Below are 24407 nucleotides of genomic sequence, written 5' to 3' on the forward strand. Positions count from 1 at the left end.
GAGGGATTGTTCAAGATCTATGTTTCACTAATGGTGAAAACCAAAAGTTTTCAAAAGTTTTCAATTTCACTACCAAACAAGTTTTTCGGTCTTAATGAAAATTACTCTAATAGATGCTTCATACAAATTGAAGTTATTTTGAGTAGGATATCAAAGATCTCAGAGCTGTAAACCCACGTGATGGGTCCCAACCCGATGGAGAAAAAAGCAACGATGAACAGTACCATGGTGATGCACAACCCGACGGCCCATGGGACCTTGCTGTGGGATTGATCAACGATCGTAAGATCCACACCGAGCAGCATAAAAGAAACTACCATTCCACCCACGCTGCTCAAAAGCAAAATACGACGTCCGAATGGATCAACTTGAAATGTTGCCACCAAGATTGCAATGGTCTTGACAAATCCAACAGCCACAGTTGCAAGTATCTTGTCATTGTAAGAAGTGATTCCCGCCTTCTCGAAGATCCTGGGGTTGTACAAAACCACATAGTTTATACCCGACAATTGTTGAAAGAAGTGGATACCAAGGGCTGCTATTAAAATCTGGCGCACTGACGGCCTGGGACGGAGGAGCAATTCCTTCCATATACCTTCACCTAATTGGTTGCGTTTAGAAACCTGAACGACCTCATCCTTTGAGTCTTTGGGGATTCCTGCAGCTTCTTTAATCTCGTCTAATCTAAGCTGCGATTCCTCTTCAGAATATGATGTTTTATTTAGGACTCGCTTGGCGTCTCCGAGTCTCCCTTGCATGACGAGCCAGCGTGGCGACTCAGGAGTGGAGCCTAAAATAATCTCAACAATTCTAGAAGCGACATGTGGACTTTCATTCAAGAAGGACAAGATTATCCTCAATAAATGGGCAGGTTTCTCAGATGCTCCCACACGTAGCTCACATCCCTGGAGGGCTCATCAGCAGAACACAACTGCCCATAACTCACCTGCCATTGGTAAATAATTAAAGATAAGGATTAATTACCCAAATCCTATCTTTAATACATTCCTAATTCAAGATTAACTCAAATCAAGAAAGTAATCACAATTTAAATCAAATAGGGATAATTACCCATTATCTTAATATATTATTTCCTATTAAATATCTTGGGAATATTTAGAGAATATCTCTCCATTAAACACTCTATGGTAGGCCCTAGCCCTATAAATACCTCATATTCTATCAAATTTTGAGAGCTTTTGCAACCCTAAAAAAGCCCTAAACACTTTACTCTCTCAAAGAAACTAACTTAGGTATCGGAGATCCATTGACCTAACCCCCCCCCACCTCGTGGGCGAGTGAGGCTTAGGTCTTTGATCAAAGGTGTTGATTCTTTTGCAGGTGCATTTTGGTCAAGACTGAAGACGACGGAAATTTGCATCGACAAATTGGTGCTTTCATTGAGAGCTAATTCAAAATACTCAAAGAAGCCTCTCGTATTAGTTTCTTGAATTTTCTTACGTTGAATTTCTCACACGTTGTATCAATTAATTTTTCCTAGAAAAGTTTCTTGATCAATCCCTGGAGAAAGGATACAATGGTAGGAAATTCATAAACTACGACGAAATGAACCTTATACGTGGAAGGATTTGGACCGGAGAGTAGAAATGAGGACATAGCCCCATAACGGAGATCCTTAAGGCTCAACGTGATGGCAGGAGGAGCCCCATGGGTAGGAGGCCCATAACTACAGTGACCCAGCAACCACGGCATCCAAACCCATGGGTAGAAGGCCCATAACTTAGCAGCTGCCACAGCAAGCCCTGGGCAGGAGGCCCAGCCTAATGCAGCAGCAGACTTTGTTACATAGCAGGCCCGAACCCGAGCCTAGAATTCGGTAGCTGTTACCAGCCAGGTAGCTCAACGGGCCCAAGCCTAAGCCACTCAGCTAGCAGGCCAAGATGTGGCAGCCCAAAGGCCCTGAGGGCCCACGACCATGCAGATCTAAGGCGAGCAGGCGCTGGCCCAACGCGTCCCTCGACCCGCTTCGATAATCTGGCCCGCGACCTAATCCATTCCGAGGCCATCTCCAGTCCAGATTCTGACCACCGGTCCTGCGATCCATTCAGGGTTACTTAGACCACACTTTTTTGCAGGACTGCCCGCTTTGGGCTCAAGCTTTGTACCTACAGTCCACTATACTTCCACCACACATGGAGATGCCCATCATCCAAGCTTTTCCAATCCAAATGGCGAGCACCACCTGCCCTAGCATGTTGCCAATTTGACGAACGCCCTCGCGCAACAGACCACCTTGGTGAACCAACGCCTTGAGCGCATCGAGAAGCCGCGCACCCCAGATGAGGTGTCCTGAAGCAGGGAAAAGACGGAAGAACGTGACTCATTCTAGCAACGTCCAGGCAAATGACCGCTCAACCCATCACGAACCGTGCGTTCGGGTAGTGTGCACTCTCGTTTGGGCTTATGGGGAAACGTATTCTTCTGCCTAAATGCACAGGGAAACATTAATTCTTGACTCGGCTCACAAGTCAGTGTGCATTCGAGGTTAGGTCCACACTTCAACGAGCACCCATGACATTCTCGGTGAAATGTCCACATGAGGCTAGGCTTACAAGGAGATCCTCCTACGAGGCAACGGAGTAGGCAGCCGCATGTTGACCAGAGAAGAGCACGTGAATAGTCCAACTCAAGTTCCACTGGCAGCCCTTGCCAAGAGCGATGATGAGCAACACAACATGAATTGCGTGCACAGCATGTTGGAAATATGCCCTGAAAGTCAATCTTTGGAAGAAACCTTTCAGGACAATTGAATCGATGTATGGATGACTCTTATACATCAAATGGCAAAGATACTAATTAGGACTATCTCAATAAACGATATATGTCCTAAATAGTGTATCCATGGACAATGGATCGATTGAAGAAGTAATCTAATGATGTTAGACTACAGAGACCTTCTTCACATAACCAAATGTCCAAAAAGGTTCCTGGTCATTGGATTGTCGGAGGGATACTGACAATGCGTAGACCGGTACATACTGTGTCCGCTTCAATTGGAAGGATGGAAAGTCTCATCCCATTCGTGTTGTGACACTAAGACAAGTATGTAGGTGCTCATTAAGGGAATGAGTTCACTGAACACAATCGAACGAGAGTACTTGCATGGAGGTCTACTCACATGTCAAGCAAATAACTCTAATGGTTGGAATAATGTAAGTAGTCCTTTGACCTGAGGCATCATCGTTGTCCTGTGGTTAAGTACTTGATCTTTGATTATGTCAAAAGTCACTCTATCAGAATGTCAACGGCATAGTTGGGGTTAAGCCACTTAGTCATGAAGGCAAGTGTATGCGTAACAAGGAATCTCTAATCCTCGATAAGAGAGGAAGAATACTCTAAGATATGATTCTGGAATCTTCGGCCGAAGTATCGAGCGTAATAAAGGAAAGCGTTCCTATACGACTCAATTGAATCATATAAGAAGGAATAATCACATTAGGGGTTTGACATAATATATCCATACCCTAATGATGTGATTGAGAGTATTGTTTTAGAGAAGGATCAAATTACATTGTAATTCCAACTGAATAGGTTCTCCGAATAAACTTCTACATTAGCTTGGGTAGCTATGACATATGGTTAGATGTCACTCATAGCTTGTGAGTTCTTCTAGATGATTAAATGTAGTCGTCAAAGAAGAAAGGTGAATTAAAATGAAGTTTTAATTCACTAAGTGATTGAATTAAATATAATCAATTGGATTGATGCCAATCACCTCACTGCCTTGCTAATTAGAACCTAAAAGATTGTTCACCAATACACTATTGTAGTGAGTAACTAATGGATGATGGAAATAATTAATTGGATTAATTAAGTGTTGTGATTAATTTAGAAAGTCTAAAGAAATCATAAAAGCGATAAAGATCGTTTTGGGCTTAAAGAAATGTTCGGGTTTAATTGGGCCCATTGGGCCTAAACCCATTGGGCCTAAACCCATTGGGCTTTTATTCAAGCATTGGATGACTTGAAATATATAAAAGGCCAAAGCCCAAATCCAACACAAGAGGCCGGCCACTTTAAGTGGAAATGGAGAGATATTTAGTCAAGTGGTTGACTAGGTTTCTTTTTGTCTATATGAGGAACTTTATAGAGATATTGTTCAAAAGGGGTTTTGAAGTGTTAAAACAACAAATAGGCAAAAGAAAAATAGCTCTCTAACACTACAAAGGCCGGCCACCTTAGGGGTGTTTTTACTAACACATCTTTCACCCTTTTGGTTATTCCTTCATCCTTCTCATTACACTAGTGGGTGAGGATCTTTAAAGGTTTCCTACTTTGGAAACTTGAAGAGAACCTAGGAGCACTCATTCTAACAAAGTGGAGGAGGCAAGGAGGGAAGCTAGGCTCAAGGAGTTCAAGGAACAAAGGGCTTGGAGGTGGTCCATCCTTGGTCTCAAGTCTAGATCAAGAGGTATTAGACTAAACCTTCACTTTGTTCTTCTCTAAAATTAAATGATGCATTATATATAAACCTATGAACCTTGAAGGGGATTTGCATGACTATAGCTTTGTTAATTTGTTATAAATGCTTCCGCTGCTTTCGTATATTAAATTTGATTTGTATATGCATGTTAGTCATTTTGAAATCCTTATTTGTGAAAACTCATAATTTTCCCTTCACAGCAACCGTGACACAAATGAGCAAGATGAGCGGAAAGAGCAACATGGATCGGCAGGTCAACACCGGGGACAGTTGGAGGCTCCAATGCCTCACCATGCATAAATCCATGATGAAGTACAAAGGCTTGTAGCAGAGCAGCTGCGTGGATTCCTGCGCATTGACACTACTGACGATGCCCTCCGTAGAGACGTGGCCAACCTGAGCAGGTCACCATTTACAGACAAGATCGATAAGACGGAGCCACCGTGGAAGTTCAACCTGCCACATTTCATCTTATTTAGGAAAGATGAAGATCCGGACATGCACTTGATGCACTACCGAAGTGCCATGACCCTTTACGCCTACAATGATACTCTCATGTGCACAATCTTTGCCACGATGCTCCAAGGAATATTCGTCTTACCGCTTGATCAGTAAGAAGTCTGACCACCTTTTCAACATGAAAAAGGACTTGAATGAGTCACTTCGCACTTAAGTCAAGAGATTCAAGGCGGAAAAGGGCAAATATCTGGTAGTTCCAGTCAGGAGACTTAGTCCTCAGAAAAGCCTTCATCACTGCCTGACAGGAAGGCTCCAAAAATATGGCTTCCATCTGGGAAGGTTTATACAAAATCAGCCGGGTAAGTGGAATAGGCAGCTATACCTTCACCACTATGAGCGACAAAGAAGTCGACAAGCTGTGGAATGCCTACAACCTGAGAAAGTACTACGTGTGACCTCCCATCATTCCTTGGACCCTGTTCAAGAAGATAAAGTTCAAAGACTCAAGCAGCTCGACAAATAAGACCTCGCATGCTGAGGATTATCAGTTGTTATGCCATTATTGCCTATGAGCAAAGTTAATAAAAGCCTCTATCTTCAACAAAGATTGAAGGATTTATTGACAAGCCTGAGTCAAATGCATAAACAAGCTGACCAACATTGTGACAAAACAGAAGACTCCTGCTGCTCCGCAGACATAGTGTAAGCTCTCCAGCGCGAAAAGGTAAATTAATTCCTATACACCCATCATGGTAAGCTATCCAGCGTGATAGGGTAAACTAATTCCCCGACACCTATCAGGGTAAGCTCTCCAGCACGAGAAGGTAAATTAATTCCCCTACACCCTTCAGGGTAAGCTATCTACTATGAGAGGGTAAGCCACTCTGGAATATCTAGACGTGGATGGGTTGTATGACTACTTAGGTCCCTTTGAATGCAGCGACTACCTGCGTTGGACGACTCCCAGAATTGGCCACGATAGTTTTTCCCTTAGAATAGACTTAGCCAACTGAAAGATTCAATTCCGCGGGATCCCGGGTCTTTGATCGGAAAAGATGCTAAGTGCAGGACCTCTGCCCATGAAAGAATTCACGTGACAATATGGTTCATCCTCGACGTGCAAATCTTCATGAGTGGCTTGATTTCAAAGTGTTGCAATACTAGTTAAGCAACTTGCGAGATCAAAGATGCGACTCGGAAGGATATGGTCTCTAATGAGCGACTTCCCCTACACCTCACGCCAAAAAACGTCTCCAAGAGCCATGGATGACGCCTGAAGTGGTCACGTGGGTCGTCTGCTTATGTAAGTAAGACGCCCAACTGACGGCCCCATGGCTACAAGCCCAAGGTAGCCTGTAAGCTGAGACTTACACCTGCTATGACTATACGGACTTGCCTGCTTACCTACAAGTAGCACTTCCGGTTGACGATCTATGGTTTAAGTTTTACTGGGACAAAGTCGAGTGTCACGATTATAACAGCTACGCGGATCTCTTCTGCTTCCTATGAGAGGCACGAGTCTGGCCGACAGCTCTATAAGTAAAAAATCTCGCAACGCACCCCGGAATGGCCAAAGCTCAAGAAGCCACAAAGTCGAGTGTCACGACTATAACAGCTACGCGGACCTCCTCTGCTTCCTACGAGAGGCACGAGTCTGGCCGACAGCTCTATAAGTAAAAAATCTCGCAACGCACCCCGGAATGGCCAAAGCTCAAGAAGCCACAAAGTCGAGTGTCACGACTATAACAGCTACGCGGACCTCCTCTGCTTCCTACGAGAGGCACGAGTCCTGCCGACGGCTCTATTAGTCAAAAGTCTTTCAATGCGCCCCGAAAGGGCCAAAGCTTAAGAAGCCACAAAGTCGAGTGTCATGACTATAGCAGCTACACGGACCTCATTTGCTTCATACGAGAAGCACGAGTTAGGCCGATGGCTTTATAAGTCAAAAATCTTGCCGTACGTCATGGGAGGGCTAAAGCTCATGAAGCTACCCAAAGCCAAAATTGAAGCCTAAAGTGACCAATTAAGTCAACTGCTCAATCGGAGTAGCCCACTCAACTGCCCGTCCTACGGCAAAGTTTTGCAAAACGCCTCAAGCAGGCAAAGCTCTAGAAGCCCCAAAGCCAAAACTGAAGCCTAAAGTGACTGCATGAGTCAACTGCTCAATCGAAGTAGCTAACTCAACTGCCCATCCTACGGAGAAAAGCTTCGCAAATAACATGGCAAAAAAGAAGGATGAAGCAAAAGACAATGAGAGCTGTTTATTAAATTTCTAGCAAATTGATAAACCAGCACGAAGGCCAACAAAGTTTAAGCAAAGCAGAACAAAGAGGAAAAGAAGAAAAAACTCCTAAGTCTAAGCAAAAAGACTACTCTTTAGTAGCTTGCGCAACCACTGATTGCTCAACTGCCACGCCTTCAGTAGCCGTGCCATTCCTAGTTGCTAAAGCTTCCATCAGCTCATCCTCAGCCATCCCCGCCTGGACTGCTAGATCCTCAGCTGCTCTACCAATGGCAGCCTCAAACGAGAAATCAAGCAAATCAACTGAAGAAATGGAAAAAGTCTCGAAGTCCTTCTCGAAAAACTCATAATCTGATGGCCTACCCTGAAGATGGTTTACATAGCCAAGCTTGTAGAAATCGGCCTGACAAGAAGAAAGCACCACTTCATGACCAACTTTCACATTCTTCAACTGCGCATTCTCCTCAACAAGCCTAGTGTGAGCACCTTGCAGCTCATCCAGTTCATTTTTCAGGTTCTTGCTAGCAGACAGCGCACCTTGCAGATCCATTTTCTTGGACTCAAGTTTATTAGCAATCTCCTTAAGATGAGACATTTCAACATGCATAAAGATAAACTTTTCGTTCTTGGCAAAGCAAGTAGATCGTAGCTCTGAATTGACACACTCAAGGTCCTTGACCATCGGAGAAACATGACTAACTTCCTTCTCTGCAGCTTCCAACATTGCCTGAGTCACACCAAGCCTAACATTCAAATGGGCGACCTCCTGATGAGCGATCTCCAGTTGCAAAGAAGTGGGGGCAGAGACATCAGACTATTTCAAAAAGGCATTTCGGCCTCCTTAGCACACTTGACAGCATCCTGATCAACGCGCATAAACTCAGCAGCTAGGATTAAAGTTTTATGCATTGTATCAATAAGGGAAGATCTCCTCGAATAGGCAGGACGCTTCGCAAATGAGTCTGAGTGGACGACAACTTTCCCAACACTATCAACAAACTTAGTGCATGCATCGACGTCCTCAAGCAAGTTAGCCTTCAGCAGTGCATAAACCTCGGGAAACTCTCCAGCCTCAAACTCAATGGATCTCTCACAATTTCCCGTGTGAGCAGATTTCCCCTTCTTAGCAGACGAGTCAGTCACGGCAGAATAAGGAACAGGCTCTGACGCCACTTTAGCAGTGAAATCCACTTTTTTGCTCTTCATAGCGATGATCATCTCAGAAGTAGAGCCAGATTTAGCTCATGATGGATGATTCGATACAAACCCAAACACTAGAGGCACCACCAAACTCTTTCCCTAGGCAAGTCACTTAGCAATGGATGCGGTTACCTTTGGAGCAGTAGGTTTCACAGGCTTAGGCTCAACAGTCATCTTCGCCCTCTTGGGGAAGTTATAATGATAAGCTTCTCGGCAGCAGACGAGCTCCTACAAGCAACTGAAGAAGTCCTTGGTTTCTTCTCAACCGAAGGTTCACAAGCAGGTGAAGAAGACCTCTTCTTTCCACCACTATTGGCAGCAGGCTTTACAGCAACTATTGGGCGAGCCAACACCTCGTCCTTTATCCGCTTTATCTCTTCCCTCGAGGGCAGACCATCATTTTCCCAACGAAGAGGGTTGAGCAGCCAACACCACTTACGGTACTTAGCAGGAATACCCAAGTCACCGTGCACTTTCTTCATATCTGCTGAAGTCTTTGGAGTTGAGCCAAATTTCGAATCTACGCAAAGTAAGTAGGGATGGCAATGGTTCGGTTTGGGGACGGAAATACTATATCTATCCCCATAACCACGAAAATTAACGATATCTATAACCGCAAATTAACCATCAGGTATTATCCATAATCATACCCACCGAATAACGGATTCCCCTTCGGTTAACAGTTATATCCATCTTTGACAATACAAAAAATATATTTGTTCAATTAATGCATGATAATTTAGTAAATATTAATTTCGTCATTAAATATTTGATGTATAAAATGATTTGATGAATGGATTTTGTGGAGCATAAAAATTAAAGTTAAACATTGATGATGTTGGCTGATCTTTAATATCTCCCATAAGTACCATTGAATTCTCATAGATTTTTATTCATATCAAGACTTATGAACTTTCCCACAAAAGGCAACTCACATAATGCAATTTTTATATTTACACTCAAACTAAGGGATTTGGCGAATAATAAATATACATATGTGTGTGTGTGTGTATTTTAATACTTTAATATTATATATTATTCGGTTCGAATTCGGGGACAAATATAAATTGAGGACCCTTATAACCATATCCAAAACCATAACAAAATAATATTCACGGTTTTTCCCCATACCCAAAATATACCCGAATTTTCATATCCAAATCCAATCCATTCGGCCGATTATCCACGATTATCAGGTTTAACGGTATGAATTGTCATCCCTAGTAAAGGGCCACTTGTAGGGATGACAACGGTTTGGTTTGGGTACGGAAATGATATATGCATTCCCATAACCACAAAAATTAACCATATCCATAACCGCAAATTAACCATCGGGTATTATCCATAACCCTCCCTATCGGGTAACGGATTTCCCATTGGTTAACAGGTATATCCATCTTCATCAATACAAAAAATATATTCGTTCAGTTGAGACATTATAAGTTAGTAGATATTAATTTCGTCATTAAACATTTTATGTATAAAATGATCCAATGAATGAATCTTGTTGAGTATTAAAATAAAAACACTGATGATGTTGGCTTGTCTTTGATATCTCCCACAAGCACCATTGAGTTCGCATTGATTTTGATTCAAAACTTTACTTTCCTACAAAATGCAACTTTTGTATCCTCAAGGTAATGGTTCGGTGAATAATGGATATACAAATACATATATACATATATATACATAAATATACATATATACATATATATACATATATCTATATATATAATACTATTATACTATATATAAATTATATTATTTACTAATCGGGTCGGATTCGGTTATGGATACGGTTTGGGGACCTCTATAACCATATCCAAAACCATAACTGAATAATATAAACGGTGTTTCCCCATATCCATAATATACCCAAACTTCCATACCCAAATCTGTTCCATTCGGACGATTATCCACGGTTATCGGGTTTAACGATTAAAATTGCCATCCCTAAAAGTAAGAAGGACAAATTGAAGTCACGGAGCAGCTCAACAAAAAATTCAAGCAGGACAAGAATGAAGCAGTTCACTTACCACTGATAAAGGTAGTTGGGACACGAATCTCAGGAGAAGAGTCAAACTCTCACTCCCCACTCACCTCCAATGTGTCTCTCGCCCACTCATGATTGCCTTTGCTAGAAGCATCAAGCAGCTTATGGCAAGACCGCAGTTGCCCTACACCTTCCTTGTTGCCAATCTTAAAGAAGTACCAGAAATCAGTTATGGTCAAGCCAAGATCAAAGAACCTACTCAAGTTCGAGAACCCCAGCATTGCACGAATTGCATTTGGAGAACACTGAGCAGGCATGCATTTCATGGAGCATATCACCTCCTAGAAAAGATACGGCATGGGGAGAGGCCCGCGCCCCTTTCCCCTCTTTCTTTCGTGCCTAGTGCACCCCAAGGCAGGCCCAGGTTTCTTGGCCTAGGTCGCGCACGCAAGATAGCCAGCCCACTTCGGTCTTTCTCCCTCTCTTCTCGCCTGCATGGGCTCGTGTCCAACAGCCTTGAAGACCCGACCTAAGCCGGTTTCCCCGCACCCCAACACGCCAATCCCCTTGGCTCAAGCTGAGCCGTCCACCTGGCCCAGGCTAGCCGACCCATGCCACGCCACCAAGCAGCCCCGAGGCTCCCATGCCATGTGTTACCCACACCCACGGCCCTCGCCAAGCCAATTTTTGAAGTCCCAAGACTCCCAAAAAATTCAAGAAGAAGAAAATTCAAAATTTTCTTACCTTGGTGTGGCACGGAGAAGAAGAACAACGAGAAATGACTCTTTGCAAGGCCCTAGCCCTATAAATACCTCATATTCTACCAAATTTTGTGAGCTTTTGCAACACTAAAAAAGCCCTAAACACTTTACTCTCTCAGAGAAACTAACTTAGACATCGGAGATCCGTTGATCTAACCCCCCCACTTTGTGGGCGAGTGAGGCTTGGGTCTTTAATCAAATGTGTTGATTGTTTTGCAAATACATTTTCGTTAAGACTGAAGACAGGGGAAATTTGCATCGACATCAAGCATGGTTAAAACGCCAAGGGCTAGGAAAACTGATGGAATTACGCCGATGCCGAGCATGATCCTCCAGTTCAAGTGGATTAGGAGCTTGGCTAAGGAAAAATTGGATACGTACCCAGTTATATACCAACGTTAACAAACACCTACACATTTTTCAAAATGATCAATTCTATTAATATAAACTCCACATGCATGCACGTGAGAGGTTTACGAAACAATAAATATTTTAGGAAAATCTAGGGAGAATATTTTTATATCACATTTGTGTACTATATGAATTGACAAGTGATGTATACATGTCACGTCAATAAATAAATTTATCACATTCGATGTTAGTTGCATACATTACTTGCCACATAAGATGATACATAAATGTGATATAAATATGTAGTTGGCCTATCATTACTCAATCTTTTATTGAGCATTATTCTTTACAAAGAAAATTGTTAGGGATACCACATTTTTGTACTATATTTGTGTATCGTCTGATGTGGCAAATGATGTATAAATGCCACATCAATTAATACATTTATCTTATTGAATCTTGATTATATACATAAATTGTCACATTAAAGTTACAATAATGTGATATAAATGTGGTCTCCTTAGCATTACTTTTACAGATACTTAGATACCTATATTTATGTGAACATATTACCTTGGCTAATAACAAAAAAAGTTTACTATATTATATGATAATATAACGTGGTAACGAAACAAACCTCAGGGAAAGATGCGAGGAAGCCACAAAACGAGGCTGGAGAAATCTCGGCGATGTAGATAGAAGCTATCATAAGAGCGTAACCAACTCCAATTCCGGCAATGAATCTCCCGAACATGAGGAAGATGTAGTTGGGGGCGAAGCCCATGAGGAGAGCTCCAACGAAGAAGATTGTTTGATAGGGATTTTACCACCTGCAAAAGTAGGGATAAAAACACTTTAAAATACTTGCAAGAGTACAAGGTTATCGTAGTATAGCAGCTCAACCAAGGTCGATCTCCACAGGGATTGAATGAATAATTTATGTTAAAACCAAATCTTAATTAATTATTTGAAAACAAAGTTTAGAAAAAGATGAATTTATGATCTAAAATATTAAAAACGATTTTAATTAAAAACAATTAAATAAATTGGGAAAATAAATAAAACAAAAGAAAATAGTTTTGAAAATAAAATTTGAGCACTAGGGTTCCGCCGTTACCTTCACAATCCTACGTAGTTCTTTCAATTACTTATGAATTACACATGCATATTTTGAAGGTTAGGTTTTCCTAAAGTATGCCCTACTTGGAACCTCCAACATAGAACATATATCTAACATGCAACCCGTCCGTGGCATCCAGAGCGAATGTGAACATGCAAGACTCATGAAGTTTTGTGAAAACCTTTTGAAAAACCATATAACTCTTAAAACGTGTCATCCATTCTAAGAAGTTACACATATTAATCACAAGATGCCAGAGCCAATTTCAGGGACAGCCATTAGCCAAAATTGCATCAAATTACTTTTCTAAATATCCTAATGGTGGCCAATCATCAAGACAATTAGATAGTTTAAAGCACAGTGATTAATAATTCAAAACTTGCATGCATAATATCATAAGTAAATTGAAAAGAAACTACATATTCTTGCTAAAGCTCATGGCCTCGCCCTAGCAAACAAAACTAGTTACGAACAATCATAAAACAAAATATTATTAATAACATGGATAAAAAACACCTTGAAAGTAAACTTGAATCCAAAAGCTCTCTAAAGCCAAAATATTGCGTTCTCTCCCCTCTCCAATGTTGCGTCCGTTCTCACCTTTTAACCTAATGGCTAAATATCTTATTTATACTAATACAAAATAAAACCCTAAAAGGTCTTAGAATAAAACTAGGAAACCTAATAAATTGAAATAAAATAGGAAACATAATCCTAAATTAACTTGGTAAATTCGCCCAAAAATCTGCACATCCACGTTTTGGATCCAAATGAGCTCCAAAACTGGCCCAAAATAGCTGGATTTAAAGCTTGGACTATTCTGAACACTTCTCCAAAAGGCCACGAACCAATCTGAGGTCATATTGGGCTCCAAAAATGCAATTTAAGCCCAGAAATGTCACTTTCTAGCAACGCGTATTGCTCATTCATTTAAATCACTCTAAAATTCGTTCCAAAAAATAACCGTTTGGTAGAAATTTCTGAGATTTTGACACGAACAAGCTAAGGAACACATGAACGTCCTCCAATTTGAATCACTCTAAAATTCGTCCGTTTGGTCATGTTTTGTTCCAGATGAAGTCGAACCTATGTTGAAAATATAAAGCAAAGTATCAAAATTCTACCAAAATAATCAATAAATTAATACTAAGAATAGGGTAAAATATATAATAAAATATTGACTCATCATTGTTCCCGCTAGTACTATGGTGTACCGCAGTCCAATCCAGTCGGAGGTTTTACCAGCCAGGGCGGAGCTAATGAGAGAGTATATATTCAAAGTACCGTTAAGAACTTCGACTTGAACGTCGCTGATCTTGAGGTTTTCTTTGATGAATAGAGACGCTCCACTCATTACACCAATATCTGTAAATAAAATTGAAACTAACATGCATCGCAAGTGGAGAAGTTTCTTCCAAACAAAAAGAGTAGGAATTGAGAATGGTGGATTGCAATAGTAAGATAATATTAAAAATCAAATAAGAACAGAAGTGGAGAATGAGTTTATCATTAGAGAACCACAACCACTAACGATATACATGAGTTTTAAGGAACAATTAACATAACCTAGTATGATACACGTCATTGAAGCCAAAACGGCACAAGCAACAGCGAACTTTTTTTGTCTTAGGTTTCTTTGGGGGATCGAAGTCTGCAATACTATATTCTGCGGTTGGCCGGAGACGACGTTATTTTCTGCTCTCTGGTCAGCCATCTCCATCTCTATAGAGCTAGATAAATGGATGGATAGATAGATAGAGAGACAAAAAATAACTTATTAGAGAGAAATGAAGAGATCACTTAACAGACAGAGAGAGAGAGAGAGAGAATTAGATATGAAAAATGAGCTATTAATCAAGTACTATTTATACAGATTATATCCATTTGTCCGAAATATTGCTGTTCATGGAAACAAACACCGTTATCCACTACTGTCATCAATCAATGAACAGATTCGGATTTATCTTATTTCTAGAACACAATTTAGTTAATTAGTTCTTATCTACCAACAACAACAACAACAACAAAGTCTTTTCCCAATAAGTGGGGTCGGCTATATGAATCCTAGAACGCCATTATGCTCGGTTTTGTGTCATGTCCTCCGTTAGATCCAAGTATTCTAAGTCTTTTCTTAGGGTCTCTTCCAAAGTTTTCCTAGGTCTTCCTCTACCCTTTCGGCCCTGAACCTCTGTCCCGTAGTCACATTTTCGAACTGGAGCGTCAGTAGGCCTTCTTTGCACATGTCCAAACCACCGTAACCGATTTTCTCTCATCTTTCCTTCAATTTCGGCTACTCCTACTTTACCTTTGATATCCTCATTCCTAATCTTATCCTTTCTCGTGTGCCCACACATCCAACGAAGCATCCTCATCTCCGCTACACCTACGTGTTGATGCTTCACCGCCCAACATTCTGTGCCATACAGCATCACCGGCCTTATTGCAGTCCTATAAAATTTTCCCTTGAGCTTCAGTGGCCTACGACAGTCACACAACACGTCGGATGCACTCTTCCACTTCATCCATCAAGCTTGTATTATATGGTTGAGATCTCCATCAAATTTTCTGTTTTTTTGCAAGATAGATCCTAGGTAGCGAAAACGGTCGCTCTTTGGTATTTCCTGATCTCCGATCCTCACCCCTAACTCATTTTGGCCTCCGTTTGCACTGAACTTGCACTCCATATATTCTGTCTTTGATCGGCTTAGGCAAAGACCTTTAGATTCCAACACTTCTCTCCAAAGGTTAAGCTTCGCATTTACCCCTTCCTGAGTTTCATCTATCAACACTATATCATTTGCGAAAAGCATACACCAAGGAATATCATCTTAAATATGTCCTGTTAACTCATCCATTACCAACGCAAAAAGGTAAGGACTTACGGATTGTTGATGCACAAAAGCAGTGAGGACTTTGGTACAACAGAAAGTATTAAGTTTGTGATCTTCGCTAGATTGCTCCGGTCATTAGTGTGGATAAGTATGTAAATGGATAGAAACAGGAAAGCAAACACAAGATGTACGTGGTTCACCTAGATTGGCTACGTCCACGGAGTAGATGAGTTCTCATTAATTGTGAAGGGTTTACACAGTACATAGGTTCAAGCTCTCATTTAGTGAGTACCAGTGAATGATTTAGTACAAATGACATTAGGAAATATTGTGGGAGAATGATCTCGTAATCACGAAACTTCTAAGTACCGAAGTGTAGTATCGTCTTCACTTGCCTTATCTGTCTCATAAGTAGATGTGGCATCTTCTCTGGAAGTACCCTTCCTCCATCCAGGGGTGGTATCTTTAACTGGTGGAGATGCACAAGATAATGTATCAATTTCACTTGAAGCTTACTTGTAGTTTCAGGCTTGGTCAAGCGCGATACAAACCATGTAGTAGGAGTCCCCCAAGTCGCCGAGCTAGAGGATCTGCTGAAAAAGGTGACAGACAAGGTAAGCAATCAGAGCTCCAAGCAATCAGTCCCAAATCAGAAGTTTGATTTCGAGTTCCGGCTGATTGTTCTCATTCTCCCTATCTTGCAGGCAGCATGAAGGATAAAGAGAAGAAAATGAGAAGAGGTGATATGAGATACTTTTGCTTTTGAAGAAGTAACTTTCCACAGGCTTATTCTTGAACTGGGCTGGAGGGTTTTCTAGTTTCCTCCAGAGTATAAGGTCGACTGAAGAATTTGAGGGTCAAAACAAGTCCATCAAATCTAGAGTACGTTCGACCCTGCTGATATGAGATACTTTTGCTGTTGACAAAGTAGTGGATGTATCGGCATGTGTTCTGTTACGCTTGTCTCCACATGCTTCCTTGTATCCTTCTCACTTGCCCTATCTATTCCTTAGGCATATGTGGTATCTTCTCTGGAAGCATAAGATGTTGAAGATGAATACTTGAGAGCAATGCCAGGTAAGTAATCAGGTAAGGGGTTCCAGGCAGTCAGTTCCTGACTGGAAGCTTGATTCCAAGTGTTGACTGATTGCTCTCTTTCTCCTTGTCTTGCAGGTAAGAACAAGGCTAAAGGAAAAGATAGGGAAAAAGCATGATATAGGATATTCTTGCTTTTAACCCTGATGATATGAGATATTCTTGCTTTGGTGTAGCTTGTTTGCAGAGGTATTCTCGGGGGGAAAGAAAGCTGAGTATTTCGAGAGGCTTCGTTGGGAGTGCCCTCTCAGATATGAGGAAGGGTTGAGCATTTTTGCAGGTCTGCCTGTCCGTTGAGGATGGAGGTCGACATATATAGGAGTCTCCCTAACAACAAGTAGTAATACTATTGCTTTACCCTGCTTAGTCATAGCACGATAGTGGGAGCTGCCAGCTTCACGTGTTTTAACTCTGTCAGAGCACTTTGAAAAAGTGGTCTGTGATATCTGGAAAGCTGATGTTGCATGTGAAGATTATAGACAAGCTTTATCCAAGGAGATCTGGCTCTCTAAGTTGAGAAAACGGTGTGAAGATTACAGACAAGCTTTATCCAAGAAGATCTGGCTCTCGAAGTTGAGAAAGCGGTGCCTCTTCGATTTTCGAACAAGCAATCCTGTTGGGGATCTGTCTCTCGAGATTCGGAGAACAGTGCCTCTTCAATTTTTAAGAAAGCAATCCTGCTAGAAGTCTGACTCTCGAGATTCGGAGAGCGGTGTCTCTTCGATTTTTAAGAAAGTAATCATGTTGGGAGTCTGGCTCTCGAGATTTGGAGGGCGGTGCCTCTTCGATCTTGAAGCAAGCAATCTTGTTAAGAGTGTTTTCTCGAATGTGAGTAAAGGTTGGGCCTGTTTGCTAGTCTACCTTGCCACGGAGCACAGAGGTTGACACACAGGGACTTTCCAATTATCCAGCAGTGGTCCTGTTCCTTTACCCTTGTGGGTAATAATATGGTAGCTAGACCTTCAAAATTTATGTGTCTAAACTTTGTTAGTCTTGTTTCTTTGCTATTCTTTTACCCTTCTTGGTCATAGCGATGTAATGGGAGCTGCAAGCTTCACGTCTCTAAACTTTGTCAAAGATCTTTGGCAAAGTTATCTGTGGTACCCGTGAGCTGATGTTGCGTGTGGAAAGTGGATGATTGAACAGTAACATTCACGTGCTTTCTACTTCACCAGAAATCTTCGATAGAATGCCCATAATTTCTGCAAAGTTGAGTGTGCATATGACAGGTGCTGACAAGGCTGAAAAAGCAGGTGCCTCTTTGATTTCTGAGATCAGCCCTCGTGGTCTTTGAGCAACCCAGCTTTTGAGAAAGTAAGCGCCTCTTCGATTTCTGTGATCGGCCTTTGTGGTCTTTGAGCTGCCCAGCTTTTGAGAAAACAAATGCCTCTTCAATTTCTGAGATCAGCCCTCGTGGTCTCTGGGCAGCCCAGCTTTTGAGAAAGCAAATGCCTTTTCGATTTTTGAGCAGGCGCCTCTTCGATTTTTGAAGCTCCATCGAGTGCAAAATTTTATAGAGGCTGGCATTAAGTTCCAAAGCACACTTGAATCTCCACCAATAGAAGCTCCCTTCTTGCATTTCTAAGATTTTGATTTGTCCGACCTCTTCTCTCTTCAACACCTTTGAAAATTTCTGGCCCCTCCGACCGTCGTTTTGACTTAAACCTTGTTGAAGAGGCAGCCACGCCTTATCCAAACAACATATGGCACCCATCCTTCTTATCCCCTACTGGTCCTCTTATCGTTGGGGATTCCGTGATGAAGAATGATATGACCGCTGCGGTAGTGGCCCGGAGCCTTCTCACTCCCAAAGATAATAGGTTCTGTGTCTAATATGGCCCAACGCCTATTTGCTCGAACCCGCCAAGTTGAATCATTAGGGGCTGAAGTGATGAGTCTCAAACAGGAGGTTAGAGGGCTCAAGCATGAGAATAAACAGTTGCACCGGCTCGTACATGACTATGCTACAAACATGAAGAGGAAGCTTGACCAGATGAAGGAATCTGATGGTCAGATTTTACATGATCATCAGAGGTTTGTGGGTTTGTTCCAAAAGTATTTATTGCCTTCATCTTCTAGGGCTATACCGCATAATGAAGCTCCAAATGATCAACCTCTGATGCCTCCTTCTTCTAGGGTTCTGTCCAGTACTGAGGCTCCAAATGATCCCCCTCCGGTGCCTTCTCTTTCTGGGGTTCTACCGATTGCTGAGACTTCTCCTAAGCAACCTTTGTGAAGGCTACCTCTTGTTTGTTTATTTTGACTCATGTATATGTACATATTTGCAAATTATCGGAGATATCAATAAATAAGCTTTGTTTCATTTCAACGTATTGTGTTAAATACACCAAAGCCTTCTTCACTAAGTTCTTTGAATTTTTCTTTTGTTGAAGCTTGTATGTTGAAGCTTTGTGAGTGGAGCAGGTAGGTTGAGGTAGTGTTCCCTTAATTTCCCGAGTGAGGAAAACTTCTCGGTTGGAGACTTGAAAAATCCAAGTCACTGAGTGGGGTCGGCTATATGAATCTTAGAACGCCATTGTGCTCAGTCCTGTGTCATATCCTCCGTTAGATCCAATTACTTTAAGTCTTTTCTTAGAGTCTCTTCCAAAGTTTTCCTAGGTCTTCCTCTACCCCTTCGGCCCTGAACCTCTGTCCCGTAGTCGCATCTTCTAACCGGAGCATCAGTAGGCCTTCTTTGCACATGTCCAAACCACCGTAACCGATTTTCTCTCAGCTTTCTTACAATTTCGGCTACTCCTACTTGACCTCGGATATCCTCATTCCTAATCTTATCCTTTCTCGTGTGCCTACACATTCAACGAAGCATCCTCATCTCCGCTACACCCATTTTGTGTACATGTTGATGCTTCACTGCCCAACATTCTATGCCATACAGCATCGCCGGCCTTATTGCCGTCCTATAAAATTTTCCCTTGAGCTTTAGTGGCATACGACGATCACACAACACGCCAGATGCACTCTTCCACTTCATCCATCCAGCTTGTATTCTATGGTTGAGATCTCCATCTAATTCTCCGTTCTTTTGCAAGATAGATCCTAGGTAGCGAAAACGGTCGCTCTTTGGTATTTCCTGATCTCCGATCCTCACCCCTAACTCATTTTGGCCTCCATTTGCACTAAACTTGCACTCCATATATTCTGTCTTTGATCGGTTTAGGCGAAGACCTTTAGATTCCAACACTTCTCTCAAAAGGTTAAGCTTCGCATTTACCCCTTCCTGAGTTTCATCTATCAACCCTATCTCGTCTGCGAAAAGCATACACCAAGGGATATCATCTTGAATATGTCCTGTTAACTCATCCATTACCAACGCAAAAAGGTAAGGACTTAAGGATCAGCCTTGATGTAATCCTACAGTTATGGGGAAGCTTTCGGTTTGTCCTTCATGAGTTCTTACGGCAGTCTTTGCTCCTTCATACATATCCTTTATAGCTTGGATATATGCTACTCGTACTCATTTCTTCTCTAAAATCCTCCAAAGAATGTCTCTTGGGACCCTATCATAATTTTTTTTCCAAATCTATAAAGACCATGTGTAAATCCTTTTTCCCATCTCTATATCTTTCCATCAATCTTCGTAAGAGATAGATTGCCTCCATGGTTGAGCACCCTGGCATGAACCCGAATTGGTTGTCCGAAACCTGTGTCTCTTGCCTCAATCTATGCTCAATGACTCTCTCCCAGAGCTTCATTGTATGATTCAATAGCTTAATACCTCTATAGTTCATGCAATTTTGTACGTCGCCCTTATTTTTGTAAATAGGCACCAAAGTGCTCTTTTGCCACTCCTTTGGCATCTTCTTCGTTTTCAAAATCCTATTGAAAAGGTCAGTGAGCCATGCTATACTTGTCTCTCCCAAGGCTTTCCACACTTCGATCGGTATATCGTCTGGGCCCACTGCTTTTCTATGCTTCATCTTATTCAAAGCTACAACCACTTCTTCCTTCCTGATTCGACGATAAAAGGAGTAGTTTCTACACTCTTCTGAGTTACTCAACTCCCCTAAATAAGTACGCCTTTCATGTCCTTCATTGAAAAGATTATGAAAATAACCTCTCCATCTGTCTTTGACCGCGTTCTCTGTAGCAAGAACCTTTCCATCCTCATCCTTGATGCACCTCACTTGGTTTAGGTCCCTTGTCTTCTTTTCCCTTGCTCTAGCTAGTTTATAGATATCCAACTCTCCTTCTTTGGTATCTAGTTACTTATACATATCGTCATAAGCCGCTAACTTAGCTTCTCTCACAGCTTTCTTCGCCTTTTGCTTCGCTCTTCTATACCTTTCACCATTTTCATCAGTCCTATCCTTGTATAAGGCTTTACAACATTCCTTCTTAGCCTTCACTTTTGTTTATACCTCCTCATTCCACCACCAAGATTCCTTTTGGTATGGCGCAAAGCCCTTGGACTCTCCTAATACCTCTTTTGCTACTTTTCGGATACAGCTAGCCATGGAATCCCACCTTTGGCTAGCTTCCCCCTCTCTATCCCACACGCACTGGGTGATTACTTTCTCTTTGAAAATGACTTGTTTTTCTCCTTTTAGATTCCACCATCTAGTCCTTGGGCACTTCCAAGTCTTGTTCTTTTTTCTCACTCTTTTGATATGTACATCCATCACCAACAAGCGATGTTGATTAGCCAAGCTCTCCCCCGGTATAACTTTGCAATCCTTACAAGTTATACGATCCCCTTTCCTCATTACAAGAAAATCTATTTGTGTTTTTGACGACCCACTCTTGTAGGTAATCACATGTTCTTCTTTCTTCTTAAAGAAGGTGTTGGCTAAGAAGAGATCATATGCCATTGCAAAATCCAAGATAGCTTCCCCATCCTTGTTTCTCTCCCCAAAACCATGGCCACCATGAAAACCTCCATAGTTGCCTGTCTCCCTGCCCACGTGTCCATTTAAATCTCCTCCTATAAATAACTTCTCCGTCTGAGCAATTCCTTGCACCAAGTCTCCAAGGTCTTCCCAAAATTTCTCCTTCGAACTCGTATCCAATCCTACTTGAGGTGCGTATGCACTAATCACATTGATGAGTTCTTGTCTTATTACAATCTTGATTGCCATGATTCTATCTCCTACCCTCTTGACATCGACAACATCTTGTGTCAAGGTCTTGTCCACGATGATGCCAACACCGTTTCTCGTTCTATTTGTGCCACAATACCAAAGCTTAAACCCTGAGTTTTCTAGATCCTTTGCCTTAAGACCAACCCACTTAGTTTCTTGTAGGCACATAATATTTATCATTCTCCTCACCATAACTTCCACTACTTCCATAGATTTTCCCGTTAAGGTTCTTATATTCCACGTTCCTAAACGCATTCTACTCTCTTGAACTCTACCCTTCCGTTCTAGCTTCTTCACCCTCCCCCGTCTAATAGGATCAAAGTACTTCTTTTATGCTCCCAAACAACTTTGAGTGGAGTCGTTCGAAAAGAAGTTTCTATGTCCCCCTTGCTCATTTAACACTGCATTCGGGTGCCGACGGAGATACAGCGACCCTTGCTCACTTATCACCGTGCTCGGGCCACACAACGCGCCACTTACGGGTGATGTCCTAGCTTTAGCGCGATTTCGTTCTGGATTCATTTTCATAAGGATTCGACGTAACCGAGGAGTGCCGGCTGTCGACTACCTGACGCCCTCCCCCTCCGTCGTAACAAATTAAAAAACTGTGAAATATGGTTCCATATATAATGCCATTTCAGGCACGCAACTATACATGCGCAAAAACTGTGAGATATTGTTCCATATATAAGAAAAATGCTCGATGATCTGAGCGTATTCCATTTAATGGTTCATTAGTAGAAAAAACACTTTGCTCAACGAAAACTTGCGTGATGCAGCCAAATTCGTCACGTAAAATATGTTTGCACGACGTTAAACACAAAACGTCGTGCAAACGACCTTTGCGATACGGCAGTTTGCACGACGGAGACTGACGTCACGCAAAAGTGTTTTGCGCGACATAAGTTCACTTACGTCACGCAAAATTGTTTTGTGTGACGGAGACCGACATCGCGCAACTTGCCGTCGCACAAAGGCCGTTTGCACGACGTTTTGTGCGTCTCGCAAGATTTTGGCGCCAAATATAGATAGCTTTACCGCTTTTTTTATCGACTTTACACGACGCAAGGCCACCTACGTCACGCAAAACAACTTTGCGTGACGCATGTTCACCTACGTGATGCAAAACAATTTTGCGACACGCAACCTACGTCACGCAAAACAGCTTTGCGTGACGTAGGTGAACATGCGTCACGCAAAGCTGTTTTGCGTGACGTAGGTGGCGTCGCGCAAAGTCAACGACCTTTTCTTACTTCACTTAATCAGTTTGGGAGGTAGAAACTGCAAACTAGTTGCAGCAGCTACCTCCCTCCCCCATCTCTCTTTAAAACCTTCTCCAATTCTCTCCCTTCCTCAATCTTTTTCTATCCGGTAAGCGATTTGATTTTGTATATGTAACTTTGAATTGAGAATTCAAACTAAAACTACTAAATTTGTTTTGTACAGAATTTTTGTATACGATTATCATTGAAGAACGAATTTGAAGGTATTTTCTTCATGTTGCATATGGGATTTTTGTATATGTACCTTTGCCTACTTGCTATGCCCTTTTTTGGTAATGGTTTGAGTTTTGTGAGATTGAATTTTGAAGTAATCTTTATTAATTTTACCTATTAGGTACCTTTGCCTACTTGCTATGCCCTTTAGTAATCTTTATTAATTTTGCATATGGGTTAACTTATATATTTACATAGAAGAAATTGTAAGAAATGTTGGTTTCCCCTTGAAATTTCCTTAATTTGTGCTATACGGTTGAATTGAGGGTAAATCCAATGCACCGCAGGTAATTAAGAATTATATAGAAAACCTACATAAGGCATGAACTTCAAAGCTAATCTTATCATCACTATTAAATTCTCAATGCTAAGACAACATGTTTTAGTTCAATAATGAGGGGGTTGATTTTTGTGAGCATGCCATACTTATGTAGATAAACAATGGCTATGATTCTCCTATTAAATCCTTGTAGAAAATTAATATCGTCTTCCAATTTTAATACAAGTAAGAAATTCAGGATTCATTTTCAGTCTCAATCCTTTGTAAACTTGAAGACAACCAAAACATCTTTCAATAAGATTTTTTAAAACCAATATCTAGCCAAAAAACGCGTACACTTGTGTTCATATTCTAACAATACATTTATCTCACCACCAAAATTACTCGAGTGCAACTAACTAGAATATGTATATTCTATGATATAATTAGTATAAACAAATAAAAACTAAGGCCATCAACATTATAGTTTAGAAGTATTAATATTTTGTATCTATTTTATTTAGTTTCACTAGTTATTGTGATTTAATTTATTTGTATGCACATATTTTTGTACATCACGTACAAAATTGTTTTGTGTTGTACGAAGTTAATACTACTTAACTTCGTACACTTTTTTCAAGAAAAGCTTAGTTTCCCGTTTGAGAATTACTTGGATTTCGTGCATGGATGCAAAAGCATGACTGTGGTCCAATTAATTCTTGAATTGTCCCATTTTTTGGACAGTTTGGGAATGCATAGTTATGTGTTGTAGTTTGCGGTTCACGGATTAGGTTTTGATAGTGGAAATTTTGGTAACATTTCCTGATGTTCTTCGAGTACACGGTGGATATTATGTATCTACGGCGTGCACTTGAAGAACTGTAAGGAGATGCTGTCGAAATTTGCCCGCGTCGAAATTTCATCCATTGGAATCGTAGATTATGGCACATAACTGTGCATTCCTGAATGGGATAAGGCTCTTACCGGAGGAATAAGGTGACAAGACAATAGTTGAAGTTGTTGTAATTCTTGTTCTTTTATTGGGATTGCAGACAAA

The 24407-nt window shown here is 41.4% G+C and overlaps 1 pseudogene; it reads right to left on the reverse strand.

The window, feature by feature from the left end:
* Nucleotides 1-101: 101 nt before the first annotated feature.
* LOC126584226 (polyol transporter 5-like) lies at nt 102-14290 on the reverse strand (annotated as a pseudogene).
* Nucleotides 14291-24407: the final 10117 nt, after the last annotated feature.

The sequence above is a fragment of the Malus sylvestris genome, chromosome 10 (genome assembly GCF_916048215.2).
Source record: "Malus sylvestris chromosome 10, drMalSylv7.2, whole genome shotgun sequence".
In the NCBI taxonomy this organism is placed as follows: domain Eukaryota; kingdom Viridiplantae; phylum Streptophyta; class Magnoliopsida; order Rosales; family Rosaceae; genus Malus; species Malus sylvestris.